We start from the raw sequence: 11,789 nt of genomic DNA, 5'->3' as shown, positions 1-11,789 counted from the left end.
GATCGGTAAGATACATCATGGATTGCACTATATCCAATAAAGTACGGTTATGACGTTCAGACACACCATTACATTGTGGTGTTCCAGGTGGCATGAGTAGTGAAACTTATTTCACATTGTTTTTAACTAAAGGCCAAACTCGTAACTCAAATACTCTTCTCTACGATCAGATCGTAGAAACTTTATTTTCTTGTTACGATGATTTTTCACTTCACTCTGAAATTCTTTGAACTTTTCAAATGTTTCAGACTTATGTTTCATCAAGTAGATATACTCATATCTGCTCAAATCATCTGTGAAGATCAGAAAATAATGATACTTGTCGCGAGCCTCAATATTCATCGGACCACATACATCAGTATGTATGATTTCCAACAAATCTGTTGCTCGCTCCATTGTTCCGAAGAACAGAGTCTTAGTCATCTTGCCCATGAGGCATGGTTCGCAAGCATCAACTGATTCATAATCAAGTGATTCCAAAAGCCCATCAGCATGGAGTTTCTTCATGCGCTTTACACCAATATGACCTAAACGGCAGTGCCACAAATAAGCTGCACCATCATTAGTAACTTTGCATCTTTTGGTTTCAATATTATGATTATGTGTATCACTACGATCGAGATCCAACGAACTATTTTCATTGGGTGTGCAACCATATAAGGTTTTATTCATATAAACAGAACAACAATTCATTCTCTTACTTAAATGAATAACCGTATTACAATAAACATGATCAAATCATATTCATGCTCAACGCAAACGCCAAATAACACTTATTTAGGTTCAACACTAATCTCGAAATTATAGGGAGTGTGCGATGATGATCATATCAATCTTGGAACCACTTCCAACACACATCGTCACTTCACCCTTAAGTAGTCTCTGTTTATTCTGCAACTCCCGTTTCGAGTTACTAATCTTAGCAACTGAACTAGTATCAAATACTGAGGGGTTGCTATAAACACTAGTAAAGTACACATCTATAACATGTATATCAAATATACTTATGTTCACTTTGCCATCCTTCTTATCCACCAATCACTTGGGGTAGTTCCGCTTCCAGTGACCAGTCCCTTTGCAGTAGAAGCACTTAGTCTCAGGCTTAGGACCAGACTTGGGCTTCTTCACTTGAGCAGCAACTTGCTTGCTGTTCTTCTTGAAGTTCCCCTTCTTCCCTCTGCCCTTTTCTTGAAACTAGTGATCTTGTCAACCATCAACACTTGATGTTTTTCTTGATTTCTACCTTCGTTGATTTCAGCATCACGAAGAGCTTGGGAGTTGTTTCCGTTATCCCTTGCATATTATAGTTCATCACGAAGTTCTACTAACTTGGTGATGGTGACTAGAGAATTCTGTCAATCACTATCTTATCTGGAAGATTAACTCCCACTTGATTCAAGCGATTATAGTACCCAAACAATCTGAGCACATGCTCACTAGTTGAGCGATTCTCCTCCATCTTTTAGCTATAGAACTTGTTGGAGACTTCATATCTCTCAACTCGGGTATTTGCTTGAAATATTAACTTCAACTCCTGGAACATCTCATATGGTCCATGACGTTCAAAACGTCTTTGAAGTCCCGATTCTAAGCCGTTAAGCATGGTGCACTTAAACTATCAAGTAGTCATCATATTGAGCTAGCCAAACGTTCATAACGTATGTATCTGCTCCTGCAATAGGTCTGTCACCTAGCGGTGCATCAAGGACATAATTCTTCTGTGCAGCAATGAGGATAAACCTCAGATCACGGATCCAATCCGCATCATTGCTACTAACATCTTTCAACACAATTTTCTCTAGGAACATATCAAAATAAACATATGAAAGCAACAACGCGAGCTTTTGATCTACAACATAGATATGCTAATACTACCAGGACTAAGTTCATGATAAATTAAAGTTCAATTAATCATATTACTTAAAGAACTCCCACTTAGATAGACATCCCTCTAATCCTCTAAGTGATTACGTGACCCAAATCAACTAAACCATAACCGATCATCACGTGAGATGGAGTAGTTTTCAATGGTGAACATCGTTATGTTGATCATATCTACTATATGATTCACGCTCGACCTTTCAGTCTCCGTGTTCCGAGGCCATATCTGTATATGCTTGGCTCGTCAAGTATAACCTGAGTATTCCGCGTGTGCAACTGTTTTGCACCCGTTGTATTTGAACGTAGAACCTATCACACCCGATCATCACGTGGTGTCTCAGCACGAAGAACTTTCGCAACGGTGCATACTCAGGGAGAACACTTCTTGATAATTTAGTGAGAGATCATCTTATAATGCTACCGTCAATCAAAGCAAGATAAGACGCATAAAAGGATAAACATCACATGCAATCAATATAAGTGATATGATATGGCCATCATCATCTTGTGCTTGTGATCTCCATCTCCGAAGAACCGTCATGATCACCATCGTCACCGGCACGACACCTTGATCTCCATCATAGCATCGTTGTCGTCTCGCCAATCTTATGCTTCCACGACTATCACTACCGTTTAGTAATAAAGTAAAGCATTACATCGCGATTGGATTGCATACAATAAAGCGACAACCATAAGGCTCCTGCCAGTTGCCGATAACTCGGTTACAAAACATGATCATCTCATACAATAAAATTTATCATCATGCCTTGACCATATCACATCACAACATGCCCTGCAAAAACAAGTTAGACGTCCTCTACTTTGTTGTTGCAAGTTTTACGTGGCTGCTACGGGCTTAAGCAAGAACCAATCTCACCTACGCATCAAAACCACAACGATAGTTTGTCAAATAGACTCCGTTTTAACCTTCGCAAGGACCGGACGTAGCCATACTCGGTTCAACTAAAGTTGGAGAGACAGTAGCCCGCAAGCCACCTATGTGCAAAGCACGTCGGGGAAACCGGTCTCGCGTAAGCGTACGCGTAATGTTAGTCCGGGTCGTCTCGTCCAACAATGCCGCCGAACCAAAGTATGACATGCGGGTAGGCAGTATGACTTATATCGCCCACAACTCACTTGTGTTCTACTCGTGCATATAACATCAACATAAATAACCTGGCTCGGATACCACTGTTGGGTTTCGTAGTAATTTCAAAAAAAATCCTACGCTCACGCAAGACCATGTGATGTATAGCAACGAGATGGGAGAGTGTTGTCTACGTACCCACGCAGACCGACTGCGGAAGCGTTGACGCAACGTAGAGGAAGTAGTCGTACGTCTTCACGATCCAACCGATCAAGCACCGAAACTACGGCACCTCCGAGTTCGAGCACACGTTCAGCTCGATGACGATCCCCGGACTCCGATCCAGCAAAGTGTCGGGGAAGAGTTCCGTCAGCATGACGGCGTGGTGACGATCTTGATGCACTACAGCAGCAGGGCTTCGCCAAAACTCCGCTACAGTATTATCGAGGAATATGGTGGCTGGGGGCACCGCACACGGCTAAGGAATAGATCACGTGGATCAACTTGTGTGTTCTAGGGTGCCTCTACCTCAGTATATAAAGGACCAAAGGGGGGAGGCTGGCCGGCCACAAGGGGTGCGCCAGGAGAGTCCTACTCCCTCTGAGAGTAGGATTCCCCCCCCCCCAATCCTAGTTGGAATAGGATTCGCGGAGGGGGAAAAGAGAGAGAGGGGGCCGGCCACCTCTCCTAGTCCTAATAGGACTAGGGGAAGGGGGAGGCGCACAGCCCATGTAGGGCTGCCTCTTCTCTTTTCCACTAAGGCCCATCATGGCCCATTTAGCTCCCGGGGGGTTCCGGTAACCTTCCCGGTACTCCGGTAAAATCCCGATTTCACCCGGAACACTTCCGATATCCAAACATAGGCTTCCAATATATCAATCTTTACGTCTCGACCATTTCGAGACTCCTCGTCATGTCCGTGATCACATCCGGGACTCCGAACAACCTTCGGTACATCAAAATGCATAAACTCGTAATATAACTGTCATCGTAACCTTAAGCGTGCGGACCCTACGGGTTCGAGAACAATGTAGACATGACCGAGACACGTCTCCGGTCAATAACCAATAGCAGGACCTGGATGCCCATATTGGCTCCTACATATTCTATGAAGATCTTTATCGGTCAGGCCGCATAACAACATACGTTGTTCCCTTTGTCATCGGTATGTTACTTGCCCGAGATTCGATCGTCGGTATCCAATACCTAGTTCAATCTCGTTACCGGCAGGTCTCTTTATTCGTTCCGTAATACATCATCTCACAACTAACATATTAGTTGTAATGCTTGCAAGGCTTATGTGATGTGCATTACCGAGAGGGCCCAGAGATACCTCTCCGACAATCGGAGTGACAAATCCTAATCTCGAAATACGCCAACCCAACATGTACCTTTGGAGACACCTGTAATGCTCCTTTATAATCACCCAGTAACGTTGTGACGTTTGGTAGCACCCGAAATGTTCCTCCGGCAAACGGGAGTTGCATAATCTCATAGTCATAGGAACATGTATAAGACATGAAGAAAGCAATAGCAACATACTAAACAATCAGGTGCTAAGCTAATGGAATGGGTCATGTCAATCAGATCATTCAACTAATGATGTGATCTCGTTAATCAAATAACAACTCTTTTGTCCATGGTCAGGAAACATAACCATCTTTGATTAACGAGCTAGTCAAGTAGAGGCATACTAGTGACACTCTGGTTGTCTATGTATTCACACATGTATTATGTTTCCGGTTAATACAATTCTAGCATGAATAATAAACATTCATCATGAAATAAGGAAATAAATAATAACTTTATTATTGCCTCTAGGGCATATTTCCTTCAATAGTTACTTTAGAATCAACAATATAGGGTCTGAATTTATCACAAGCAAACACAACTACTAAAAGTTCCTTTTCGGTAGTAGCCTAATTTCTTTGAGCATTGTCTAGAGTCTTACTAGCATAATGGATAACATTTAACTTCTTATCAACTCTTTGCCCTAGAGCAGCACCTATAGCATAATCACTAGCATCACACATAATTTCAAAGGGTAAATTCCAATCAGGTGGCTGAACAACAGGTGCAGAGACTAATGCTTTCATAAGTATTTCAAATGCTTCTACACAATCATTATCAAAGACAAATGGTACATCTTTTTGTAATAAATTAGTCATAGGCCGAGAAATTTTTGAGAAGTCCTTACTGAACCTCCTATAAAATCCGGCGTGACCAAGGAAACTTCTTATACCTTTGATGTCCTTGGGACATGGCATCTTTTCAATAGCATCAACCTTGTCTTTATCAACTTCAATACCTCTTTCAGAAACTTTGTGCCCCAAGACAATACCTTCATTAACCATAAAGTGGCACTTTTCCCAATTCAAGACAAGATTAGTTTCTTCACATCTCTGCAAAACTCGATCAAGATTGCGCAAGCAATCGTCAAAAGAGGAACCATAGACGGAAAAGTCATCCATGAAAACATCACAAATCTTTTCACAAAAGTCAGAGAATATAGCCATCATGCATCTTTGAAAGGTAGCAGGTGCATTACATAAACCAAAAGGCATATGTCTATAAGAAAAAGTACCAAAAGGGCATGTAAAAGTAGTCTTTGATTGATCTTTAGCCAACACAGGTATTTGAGAGAAACCAGAATAACCATCTAGAAAGCAATAATGTGTATGTTTGCATAATCTTTCTAGCATTTGATCAATAAAAGGTAAGGGGTAATGATCTTTCTTAGTGTCTTTATTTAATTTGCGGAAATCAATTACCATTCTATAACCTGTGATAATTCTTTGTGGAATCAATTCAACTTTATCATTAGGGACAATAGTAATACCTCCCTTCTTAGGGACACAATGGACAGGACTTACCCACTGACTATCAACAACGGGATAAATTATACCTGTCTCCAGAAGCTTGAGTATTTCTTTTCTTACCACTTCTTTCATTTTAGGATTCAAACGTCGTTGAGGATCACGAACTGGTTTGGCATCCACTTCCAAATTTATTTTATGTTGACATAGAGTGGGACTAATGCCCTTAAGATCATCGAGAGTATATCCAATAACGGCACGGTGCTTCTTCATAGTTTTCAATAATCTTTCTTCTTCATGCTCTGAAAGGTTAGCACTAATAATAACAGGATATATTTTCTTTTCATCAAGATAAGCATATTTAAGATTATCAGGCAATGGTTTAAGCTCAAACACGGGATCACCCTTGGGTGGAGGAGGATCCCCTAGGATTTCAATAGGCAAATTGTGTTGCGGAATAGGTTCCTATTTAAAGAATAATTCATCTATTTCCCTTCTTTCATTCATGAACATCTCATTTTCATGGTCTAGCAAATAGTGTTCAAAAGGATCACTAGGAGGCGCAGCAATAGAAGCAAGACCAATAATTTCATCTTTACTAGGCAATTCTTCCTCACGATGTTGTTTACTAAATTTAGAGAAATTAAACTTATGAACCATATCATCCAAGCCAACAGTAACAACATTCTTTTCGCAATCTATCCTAGCATTAACAGTGTTCAAGAAGGGTCTACCAAATATAATTGGGACAAAAGCTATCTTGTGGAGAACCAAGAACAAGAAAATCAGCGGGATATTTACTTTTCCCACACAAGACTTCAACATCTCTAACAATTCCCACTGGCGATATGGTATCTCTATTGGCAAGTTTAATTGTAACATCAATATCTTCTATCTCAGCGGGTGCAATTTCATGCTTAATTTCTTCATACAAGGTAATAGGTATAACACTAGCACTAGCACCCATATCACATAAGCCATGATAACAATGATCTCCTATTTTAACAGAAATAACAGGCACGCCTACCATAGGTCTATGTTTATCTTTAGCACAGGGTTTAGCAATTCTAGCAGTTTCACCACAGAATTGAATAACATGCCCATCAATATTATCAGACAAAAGATCTTTAACAATAGCAATATTAGGTTCTACTTTAACTTGCTCAGGAGGTGTATAAGTTCTAATATTGTTTTTACAAACAACAGTTGAAGCTTTAGCATGATCCTTTACTCTAGCAGGGAAAGGTGGTTTCTCAACATAAGAGGTAGGAACAATAGGATCATTATAAGTGACAGTCTTTTCTTCAACTTTAATAGGTGCGGCTACTTTTACTTCTATGGGAGGATGATATTTAAACCACTTCTCTTTAGGGAGATCAACATAAGTAGCAAAAGATTCACAGAAAGAAGCTACTATCTCATAGTCAAGTCCATATTTAGTGCTAAACTTACGGAAAATATAGGTATCCATAAAAGATTTAACACAATCAAACTTAGGTGTCATACCTGACTCCTTACCTTCGTCGAGGTCCCAATCTTCAGAGTTGCATTTAATTCTATCCAATAAATTCCATTTGAATTCAATAGTCTTCATCATAAAAGAGCCAGCACAAGAAGTATCGAGCATGGTGCGATTGTTATCAGAAAGCCGAGCATAAAAATTCTGAAGAATTGTCTCTTTTGAGAGCTCATGATTGGGGCATGAATATAACATTGATTTAATCCTCCCTCAAGCTTGAGTGATGCTTTCTCCTTCGCGAGTCCAAAAATTACATATATAATTGCGATCACGATGAACAAGATGCATAGGGTAATACTTTTGATGAAATTCCAATTTCAATCTTTTATAGTTCCATGATCTCGTATCATCACATAGCATATACCATGTCAATGCGTCTTCCTTCAAAGATAAAGGAAAGACCTTCTTCTTAACAACATCATCGGGTATACCTGCAAGCTTAATTAATCCACAAACTTCATCCACATAGAGTAGATGTTCATCAGGATGCTTTGTTCCATCTCCTGTAAAAGTATTAGCCAACAGTTTTTCCATCATACCCGAAGGAACTTCAAAAGGAGTTTCATTTTCAATAGGTTCAGTAGGTTGAGGACAACTCTTTGCTCTACTGGACGGGGTGAAGATACCCCGAACAAGCCCCTCAGAGAATTATTTTCCATAGTAACAAGTGACAGAAAATTTCAGCACACAATATAAATTTTTCCTTACCAAATTCCACCTACCAAAGGCGCTACACTCCCCGGCAACGGCGCCAGAAAAGAGTCTTGATGACCCACAAGTATAGGGGATCTATCGTAGTCCTTTCGATAAGTAAGAGTGTCGAACCCAACGAGGATCAGAAGGAAATGATAAGCGGTTTCCAGCAAGGTATTCTCTGCAAGTACTGAAATAAGTGGTAACAGATAGTTTTGTGATGAGGTAAATTGTAACGAGCAACAAGTAACAAAAGTAAACACGGTGCAGCTAGGTGGCCCAATCCTTTTTGTAGCAAAGGACAAGCCTGGACAAACTCTTATAATAGGAAAAGCGCTCCCGAGGACACATGGGAATATCATCAAGCTAGTTTTCATCACGTTCATATGATTCGCGTTCGGTACTTTGATAATTTTATATGTGGGTGGACCGGTGCTTGGGTGCTTTTCTTACTTGAACAAGCATCCCACTTATGATTAACCTCTATTGCAAGCATCCGCAACTACAACAAAAGTATTAAGGTAAACCTAACCATAGCATGAAACATATGGATCCAAATCAGCCCCTTACGAAGCAACGCATAAACTAGGGTTTAAGCTTCTGTCACTCTAGCAACCCATCATCTACTTATTACTTCCCAATGCCTTCCTCTAGTCCCAAATAATGGTGAAGTGTTATGTAGTCGACGTTCACATAACACCACTAGAGGCTAGACAACATACATCTCATCAAAATATCGAACAAATACCAAATTCACATGACTACTGATAGCAAGACTTCTCGCGTGTCCTCAGGAACAAACGTAACTACTCACAAAGCATATTTATGTTCATAATCAGAGGGATAATAATATGCATAAAGGATCTGAATATATGTTCTTCCACCAAATAAACCAACTAGCATCAACTACAAGGAGTAATCAACACTACTAGCAACCTACTAGCACCAATCCCGGACTTGGAGACAAGAATTGGATACAAGAGATGAACTAGGGTTTGGAGATGAGATGGTGCTGGTGAAGATGTTGATGGAGATTGCCCTCTCCCGATGAGAGGAGCGTTAGTGATGATGATGACGATGATTTCCCCCTCCCGGAGGGAAGTGTCCCCTGCAGAACAGCTCTGCCGAAGCCCTAGATTGGTTCCGCCAAGGTTCCGCCTCGTGGCGGCGGAGTCTCGTCCCAAAAGGTTTCTTCTGATTTTTTTTCTCATCGAAGGACTTCATATGGGAGAAGATGGGCATCGGAGAGCCACCAGGGGGCCCACGAGGTAGGGGGGCGCGCCCAGGGGGGTAGGGCGCGCCCCCCACCCTCGTGAGCAGGGTGTGGGCCCCCTGGCCTTCATCTTTGGCGACGATTTTTCTTTATTTATTTTAAGACATTCTGTGGAGTTTCAGGACTTTTGGAGTTGCACAGAATAGGTCTCCAATATTTGCTCCTTTTCCAGCCCAAAATTCCAGCTGCCGGCATTCTCCCTCTTCATGTAAACCTTGTAAAATAAGAGAGAATAGCCATAAGTATTGTGACATAACGTGAAATAACAGCCCATAATGCGATAAATATCGATATAAAAGCATGATGCAAAATGGACGTATCATTGCGTGAGGCACCACGCTAGCAGACAGCACTTGTGCTCGCGAACCTGCTAGCTAACCCGCTGTTTTACTCGGTGGATTGTTAGTCGATTTTTGTGCCCTGCCTCCTTCAGTTTAACATTTGGTCTTGTATGTTGTGCTGCCCCTACCAGTATACTTTTTTTTGTGGGCGCCCCTTATTAAACACCACATGTCCTTATTTTTGTATTTGATCTCTATGGAATTTTGGAACATGGACTAATCAATGTGCCAAGCGCTGCTCTGAAAATATTAGATGTTGGATTTGAGCTTCTGTTAATTGAATTCCCTGATTTCATATGATTTGAGTTTCTTTTAATTAAATTCTCTGATTTCACACTTAGTCCTTTTTGAGGATGGCACTCCTAAGGAACAAGGGGTTGTTCCTTCATCATCTTCGAGGGGTGCGCATTGTAGGATATGCCAATGTGATGCATGTTGGCAAATGTTATCTGTAAGTTGGCCTGGCTGTAAGACTTGGCGATTTCTAATAATAAAAATCGGAGAGGAAACTCTCTTTATAAAAAAAATTACATGGAACTTAGTCCTCACATTGACTGCTATTCCCTCCATTCCTAAATATAAGTCTTTCTAGAGATTTTAATATGAACTACATACGAATGTATTGTAATAGATATGGTTTAGAGTGTAGATTCACTCATTTTGCTTCGTATGTAGTCCATAGTGACATATCTAAAAGGACTTATATTTAGGAACGGAGGGAGTATAAAAGTAGCATGTATCTTTTTTGTGATGTAAATATTCATCTTTAGTAGTTGTGCATTTGTTCCAAAAGTTTGGCTTTGATGAACCAATACTCGAATAACTAGCTCACCTATATTTTTTGGGGAATTTTTGTTTTTGCCACTCTAGATTTTGCAAGTTAAGAACGATGATAATTATGACACAGATAAGAAACATGTATTTTTTTCGCCCCATTGCAACGCACGGGCATTTTTGCTAGTGAGATATACAGGGCTTCGTAGGGGTTGTGTTTTGGCATGCCAAGGATATAAATGTGATGATGCGTGTTACTCGGGGAGTAGAAAAAACTTCCCGGTTTCATGACGTCAGCTTCTAAGAGTTTGGCTTCCTTTTGGTAGATTTGTAATAGGTTGGATCGGCGCATGTGCTTTAGCTAGCGTGAGGGGTAGCTGCTAGAGGCGGCTGGATATTTCTCTAGATGTGTTGGCTATTTCGGTTTGTAATCAAGCTACTTGTACTGGATTGTGGTGGTTTCTCTAATGGAAATTGGAGGGAAAGCCCTCTTTTACTCAAAAAAGAAAAGGATTAGCTTCAGCGGCCTAATTTTTTCGGACTGGGTTTTGTGGCCAGCGGGCCTTTTAAACCCGAACGAAGGTAGTACCACAAGCAGACCATAAGCCTGGGGGCGCGTGCAACCCGGCTACACTTCTAGGCTACAATAGAAGATGCTCTACTATAGCAGTAATATAATGAGCGGACATATACAATCAGCTACATGTCCAAAAAAAACTTCAAGATAACAGATGCTTCTCGCCTTTATCAACGGGCTGAGTGATGAGTTCGACCATTGCTTCGCCACTCTCACCATTAATCCGGCCGGCCTCACCTTCGCACGCACGCGCTGGGCTCTTCACCGCCGCCTCTCTAAATGTGCTCTCCAGCCGTCCGTGATGGCTGTTCTCACCGGTGCCCCCTGCTCCCCTTGCCCCACACTTGGCCCCTTAGCCCGCACCACACCCGCAAACCTCTTTTTACCGGATACGGTACCTACCGGTAACACATCTGCCACTCAAATGCGCAGTGATTCGTGCTATAGGGAGGCCCACAGACAATGTATAGATGTGTATAATGAGAGTCTATCTGGTGTATCTTTATTAATAGTCAAATCAATGTCAGATGAGAGGGGCCCATGTCAGCAATATAGTTATACTTGACGCATGCATGGTCCATTCTCTCTCCTCATTCTCACGTACAGAAGATGCATCACATGTCAAACTAATTCATGCCCTTTATTTTCTCTTTGCCAATTTCGTTCATTCATATATTTTAAACTGCAACTTGATTTTTGAAACTTTTTATATATTTGAACTCCTGATGCCAAGACCTTTAGAACAAGATCAATCTTGAATACATTCAAACATCTTTTAATTTCAACATTTCAAATAAGTGAAACATGTTTTGTGGAATACACGAAAAA

This window comes from Triticum urartu, chromosome 7A, assembly GCF_056163025.1.
Source record: "Triticum urartu cultivar PI428250 chromosome 7A, HENAU_Tu73, whole genome shotgun sequence".
NCBI classification, from domain to species: Eukaryota; Viridiplantae; Streptophyta; class Magnoliopsida; order Poales; family Poaceae; genus Triticum; species Triticum urartu.
Note: the sequence above shows the minus strand (reverse complement) of the source record.